Genomic DNA, 7914 nt, shown 5'->3' on the forward strand with positions numbered 1-7914 from the left:
CCCCCCCCCCCCCCCACCCCGCGGCAAAGATGAGCCAGATAAACTTCAAAGTGAGAACTTTATTCCAGTGAACAAGTCGTTTTAAGTCCATTCTCTTTTGGAGTACAAACAGAATCCCAACTGACCTTCGCTCCCCTTGCAGAAGTTGTAGCTCCCTTCCAAAGAAATGCACTACACAACCTCTCAATTTCTTCCAAACAACTGTTAGGCAATAGGAAGATGGATGCCCAAAAAGTAACGGTAGAGTATATCACAGCCTGAATCAACTGGAGTCTTCCCACGAACGAGAGATGTCGGACTGTCCAGGAGTTAAACCTTGTGTGAACCTTATCGAGTAGCGGCTGAAAATCCTGCTTTCGCATTTTTTTAGTGAATAGAGGCACCCCCAAGTACTTGACTGGAAAGGATCCCTGGACCATACCTGCATTGGTAGCAATTGTCTCAATGGCCAAATGATCACCTCCATCTAGAAAAAGAGTCGTCTTTTCTCTGTTGATCCCTAGACCTGTCTCTTCCTTAAATTCCTCCAAAATTGACAAGATACCATACAGAGAAGCTTGTTGCCCATCGAAGAAGATGAGAATATCATCTGCAAAACTCAAATGAGTAACCAGAGGATTCAAGCATTGCGGTGAGGACCAAAAATATGATTTTTGACCCCTTTATCCAGATTTTTCGATAACACATCCATGGCAAGGACAAATAGGAGAGAGGAGATAGGGTCCCCCTATCAAATGCCTTTTTTACCAGGAAAATAACCAATCAGTTCACCATTGTAAGCTACACCGGATGAGGGGGTTGTGAAACACTCTCTTAACCAACCAATGAACTGATCCGGGAGGTCGAGAGCGTTGAGAACATTGAGGAGAAAATCCCAATTCAAGTTGTCACAAGCCTTCGCAAGATCTACCTGAAGACATCCTCTAGTGATAGGACCGGGAGAGTAAAAATTATTAACCAGCTCCGAAGCAAGCAAGACGTTCTCGCAAAGATGTCTTCCTTGAACAAACCCTACTTGATTCTCTTGAAAGGCATCCGTTATAAAAAGCTTTAAATTCTGTTTAAGGAATCTCACAATGATTTTGTAGATCGTGGAGCAGCAGGATATAGGTCTAAATTGAGCAATGGTATCTGCTCCAGGAATTTTTGGGATGAGAGTGATTCCCGTAGTGTTGTAACTCCGAGGTAAATGACCCGAGATAAAGAAATCCTGGACTGCAACAACAATATCCCTACCTACTACATCCCAAGCTTCCCTCAGAAACTCCACGGGAAACCCATCAGTCCCTGGGGCTTTAGACTTAGGCATGGTGACAATTGTTCTGCGAATCTCTGCTTCAGTGGGAATTTGAGTAAGCTGAACCGCCAAAGCCGGTAAACACCTAAATTACACCAGCTCCTTGATGTCCTGTACTGATATGGGTCTCACCGCCTGATTCTCCAAGCCAAGGAGATTATGGTAGTACGCGACAATTGATTCCTTGATATGAGCAACATTATAAATCCTTTCTTCATCAATGCCCCTTAAGTATTTGATGCCATTAACACCCTGGTGAGCCAATACCGATCTGAAGAAAAAAGCTGTATTGGAGTCACCCTCGGCCATCCATCTCACTCGAGATTTCTGTCAATAGAAGCATTCTAGAGCATTTGCAAAAAAAATCCACTTTCTTCTGGCTACAAACTCTTCTCGAAACAGCAAATCTGAAGGGTTACTCAATAGTGAGGTCTGAATCAATTCCAGCTGAGATAAGGCGTCTTTTGTTCTCTGTTGCAGGTTACCAAACCCTTCCCTGTTCAATTGTTTGCAGGCTGCCTTAACTTTCTTCAACCTCTGAGCCAAAGTAAACAACTTAGAACCCATAGGAATCGCAGAACTCCAAGCTTCATCAATAACTTCTTTATAGCGGGGATGCGTAGACAGGAAAGAGAAGTATTTGAAAGAATTATTACTCCTTTCAATAAGGGAAGAGGTGAATACGAGAGCCGGAGAATGGTCCGAATCACCAGGAGGATCAAAGACCGCAAGGGAGTCCGGAAAAGACTAACTCCAGCTTTCATTTATTAACACCCTGTCAAGCTTCCTCAGAATCGGCTCATCAGGCTGGTTATTAGTCCAAGTGAAAAAAGCACCCCTACTAAGCATATCTGTCAGGTCATTATCAGATTTACACTGCATGAATTCAGACATACCAGCCAGAGGCAAAGTGTGAGGAATAGTTGAAAAATGCTCCCCAACTGAGAGGATCTGGTTAAAGTCACCCATAACCATCAAAGGATTATCCCAAACAGGAGAGTTCTGAACAATGAAAGTAATCTCCTCCCAAATTGTTCTCCTCTGAATGTGAGTATTATACCCATAGACAAAAATCACCGCAAAACTTTCCTTTGTTGCGGGAATGTAAACTGCACATGGCATAAGTTGAGCTGACTTATATAAACATATAACAGAGACTGCAGGATCCCACACAACCCATATCCTGCCGAGCTCTGCATATTGATAGTTAAAATCTGCCCTCCAACCCAGGAAGGAGGACTGAACTACTTGAGTCGCAGTCTCCTCCAAGACATGCGTCTCCAAAATGCGGTCTAAAACAAGCTTATTCTTACCGATCCAACTTCTTAAAAAACATTGTCTAGAGAAGCTGTTTAAACACTGAATATTCCAACAAAAACCTTCGTCATCCAAAACCCAAAAGTGAAGGTAGAGCTAAGCTCTGCGGGAGAGATTAACAGCCTGAAACCGAGGAACTACCTTGGTTAGGCTGAGAACTGATATCAGAGATGGAGATCCTAAACTTCTCCGGACACGGCTTCATATCCTGATGCTAGTCTTTCTCTCTCTGAATACTAAAAAGCTTCTTCGATTCCATCTTGGCAAGTTTCCTGGCACTCATAACCCCAGGAAAAAGAGGCTTTATGGATCTTGCACCCACTACTATCCACGGGTTCTTTTCAGTAACCGCAACAGTAGAGAGATTATCTAAATTCTTCGGAACCTCAGAAGTATCAGTCTCCTGCCTTCATACCTCCTGAGAACAATCCGATAACACCTCATCGCTTAGGTGATTATTTATCCTCTGTCTTGGAGGAAGACTATGGCTCTGTTTCCTAGACTCTCTCCTGGAGATGTTCTTGTGAGATAGAGCCTGGTTGCTAGTCAAATCTTTACTGCCAGATATTGTGCTAACAGCAGAGACCTTAGAGTTTGTTGTATTAGATTGTAACGCCTGTGCTATAACCAGTGCCACAATTTCCACGGTACCCAAAGGAGTTGTTGTGGATGTGCTAGCTACACCTCCCGCAACAAACCCTCCAGAGGTTAGAGGACTAGCTTGCTTCCTCATTAGTGGCTTAGGATAACGATTGAGCAAGTGCCCAAATCTACCACAATTGCAACACTTCGTAGGAAGTCTGGGGTAAGATACTGTCACCTTCACCGAATTTAACATCTCATAATGATAGTAGTCGGAGGGGACTTCTCCAGAGAGATTTCGACCTTCACCTTAGTTCTGCCCATGTAGTACGGGTCGAGTTTAGACTTATCTGTATGTAGAGGCTCCCCAATCTCACTAGTGATGACACTTATCCCTGAGAACGAATATAATTGTGGAGGAACATTGTGCAAAACTGCCCATGTCGGAACAGTTTTAAGATCATGAACCTCCAGAGACGCATCTATCGACCAAGGAACAACATTGAAGGCACAGTTACCTGCTTGCCAGTAGCCAACCTGTAAGACCCAATCTCGGGTCTTAACACAAGGAATGAAAATAAGACAGGATGTATCTGAGACTTGTCGAATAGTAATATTCCCAAACTTTCCCCAAACCGGGTTCAGATCCGAGAATATTTTCGACGACGGAGGAATCAACCCATGAAACTGAGCAATAATGTGACCCTTCCACTGGTCAGCTGATTGGAGTAACACTGAGGCAGGAGCTTGAACAACCGGGATCCCATCTTCCATAACCACCGGCGAATCCACTTTAGATAAATTTCTCAACGAGGCTTTGAAACGTTCTGCATATGAGGGAGCTTCCGCAAAATGAATCGGACGAGGAGTTGAGGATGGTAATGGAGACGATTGCGGAGACGAAGAAGCAGAAGACAATGAAGGATTTAGGGTTTGCAACGCATCGGAAACAGACGGAATTGGGGGAACGAGGGGTCGGACATTGCTCAAGCTTCGGGAAACACCAAAGAAAGAACGAAAAAAAAAGGGAGAAAGATAGAAATTCTCGGTGACTAGCATAAAACCGATCTCCGGTGAATTGGCGAAAAGAATCGCCAAATCGTCTAAAAACTCTCTATGGCACACTTGTCGAGAGATCTCTCTAAATTCTTGTTTAGATCCTTGTAATAATCTTTCACTATAAATCTTCGTATCTAAGTAGCCAATATTAATCTCATACAGTGAACGGCACTTAACTTTGATGTAGGTCTCATCCTCGAATTTTGGGACCAGCAAGGGTGAGAGAAATTAACCAGGCTTGATTGAATTATTGAAGCTACGGCTATGGTTATTTACACTATCAAACACAAAAGATATAAAATTTGGAGCACTGTTGAATTCACCTCATCAACCACCACTAAAATCTTGAAAAAACTCTATTGTCATAATAAATCTTTTCCTCTTCTAGGAAATTTCACAATATTATGAAATCAACAAACGAAGGATTTGATTCTGTCCTGTCACAATCCACATGTGCAATTGCCTCTACACCATCCAACACACTTCTTCAATCCTTATGAGAAACTTCTCCGTACGTTCCTATAAATTTCCACCACACGAAAATGTATTTCCAACGCGAAACAAGAGTCTTATTTCCCACTCTGGCTTAACTCGTCTCCATTAAATGCTTCTAATTTCTTCTTCTACCCACAAAACTTTATTTTAACGAATTATATATAAAAATTGATTGATTGATGAGAGGAGGTACGGAAGGTCATATTTTGAGTACGGTGCCAGTTAAGATTGTCCAATATACGAATAGGATATTTAAGTGAAAAGTACATATGTATTATGCATGAATCTTCATTTATGATTCTATTTGTCTATTTCCTCAGGTAGGGTTCACTCACTCTTCTTTCGTTAGGTTAGGTAAGCTAGCTAGCCAGTTTCTTTAGTATGGCCATTGTTTAATTGCTTTATCTTCTCGGACTTTACCGGATCATTCAAGCTTTTATGACACAATACCAACTCATTGTCTTCTTATTTTTACCCTTATAGCTTAAGAGTTAAAACTATATATCCTTCGTGACAGGACAGAATCAAATCAACAATGAACTCTAATTGATTGAATATGATGATGAGATTGTACTGAAAACAAATTACTGCTAAGAATACATCTAAAAGTAGTGACTTAGGCCATATGCATTGGGCCAACACCTTGGATGTTCTAAGCCTTTTTAAAATCAAAAATATAGATAATAGTGGGTGAAGAACATGTTGTTGTTGGGTCTTGATGTATAACTGATTTTGAGCCAGTTCTTGGGTGACGTGGCAACTCGTGAATGAATACAATTTTTTGCAAAGGAGAAAACATTTATTTGTTTGGAGGAAGTTTTGTTTGTTTTTTTTATTTATATCTTAAATGTTTTTTTTGTTTCATAAAAATTTGGTATTGTATTTTGAATTTTAGTATAAGTTTTTTAAGTTTGCAATTTAAATGTTATTTTTTAAAGTTTTTAAAATTGTAATATGTTTGTTTGTTTTTTTTTATTTATATCTTAAATGTTTTTTTTGTTTCATAAAAATTTGGTATTGTATTTTGAATTTTAGTATAAGTTTTTTAAGTTTGCAATTTAAATGTTATTTTTTAAAGTTTTTAAAATTGTAATATGTTTGTTTGTTTTTTTTTATTTATATCTTAAATGTTTTTTTTGTTTCATAAAAATTTGGTATTGTATTTTGAATTTTAGTATAAGTTTTTTAAGTTTGCAATTTAAATGTTATTTTTTAAAGTTTTTAAAATTGTAATATGTTTGTTTGTTTTTTTTTATTTATATCTTTAATGTTTTTTTTGTTTCATAAAAATTTGGTATTGTATTTTGAATTTTAGTATAAGTTTTTTAAGTTTGCAGTTTAAATGTTATTTTTTAAAGTTTTTTAAATTGTAATATGTTTTAGATTATTATATTATTAAATCTTATGATCTTAAACATGTTCTCCCAATAACCAACTCCTTAAATAAAAGATCTAAACTAATGATCTTACATTATGTTAATAATATTTTTACTTTAAGAACATCCAAATCAGTTATTCCAATGGAGATTAGTTAGTTAAAAGGCAAAAAAACAAAGATTTATTTCGATACATGAGAATCTTATATAAAACGTTATTTTTTCTAGATGAAAACTTAAATATTTTCAATTGGATAATCTGGGATTTAACTCGTTTAAGAGTATATATATTTAATTTTTTTGATCACACAATTAATGATGACAAAAAATAATTATCTCTGATTAATTGGCTATAGGTATCTACATGAAGAACATAATTTGATACAATAAAATATTACGCGTTCTACAAGTAGTTTATAAGAGCCAAACTGTATAACAACTTCATTTGACAAATAATTTTCCAGTAACATATATATATATATAAGTAAAAATAGTCCAAATTTTTGAATTACTCTTGTTCCTTCTTCATCCATGAATTTAATTTTATCACCATTGAGTGCAAATATTCATGTCAAATGGTTTGAAATTTCTTGTTTTGTTTAATCATAAACTTTTGTAAAGTGTTGCCTGCATTTGCCTTTGCATTTTCCAACGAACAATTCGGTTGATTCGTTTCTTGATATCTGGAAGAAGAAGAAAAAAACTGCATTATTATATAACAGTACTACAAAAATAAAATAAAAAGGAGTCTGGCCAGAACGTGAACACGAATAGTTTAGTTTATTACTCGTTACGCGTCTTAATTAAATTCTAGTGCCGACTAAACTATTTTAATTCTATTAACTGCAGGTTTGTTTTGCTTAAAAACAGTGTAAGATTATTCTAAGGTTTGACGATTTTACTTTAGTTTAATAAATTATATAGTACCGTAGTATTGTTTAGTGTATTACATACAATATGCAGTTTGACAAAGGAATCTGAATTTGATTTAAATATATAGTTAAAAGCCTTATTACAGAGAGAATTTTACGTGTGCAAAAGTGGACACAAAGAAGTAGTTAACGCGGTTTTAAAAAGTCCCATTTAGACAGAGATGCACCAGCTCTAACCTTGTGCCTTACCTTGGTAAACATGACTTCAGCTACTTTAACGTTTAAGATTCTAAAAATTATGTTTTATAAACAAACTTATAATCATGTGATTTCTTTCTTTTGCATCTCATTTAGATAGTTAAATTATTCATATGATTAACTTTGTCTTTTGTTTGTACCTTAAAAATCACATGCTCTCTAGTCTAGCTTTTTAGAAGTTGCCTCTAAAAATAGAATCCAATGTTATGTTCCAGGCCCTTTATAATGTTTTACAACTCTCTGTCGTTTCTTGAAATAGGTATATTCATATGAGTATTGATTTTTGTAATTTGCATTTTTTTTTTATTCAAGATTCTGAGGCTCAGAAGTAGTAAGTAACTTTTAGTGGTAAACAAATAGTGTACTTTTTTGTGGAACTAAAGAATTAGTTTGGAGGTCAAATCAATATATTATATATGTATGTATTTATATTTATGAGTTAAAAAATAAATAAGGAGGATTCTCTTATTAGTGATCTGTTATTGGGTGTAGCATATGGGATTGTGATTAAGAAAAATCTTTTTAAAATACAATATATAAATAAATAAAACACCTGTCTGTCACATTTATTAAAGGAAAAGTATTGATCTCTTTGTGTGTGCCCCATGCTACTTTCTTTGACTATGTTCATAGTATTTTTTTCCTTTCCTTTTGAATT

This window comes from Camelina sativa, chromosome 14 (assembly GCF_000633955.1).
Source record: "Camelina sativa cultivar DH55 chromosome 14, Cs, whole genome shotgun sequence".
Classification (NCBI taxonomy): Eukaryota; Viridiplantae; Streptophyta; class Magnoliopsida; order Brassicales; family Brassicaceae; genus Camelina; species Camelina sativa.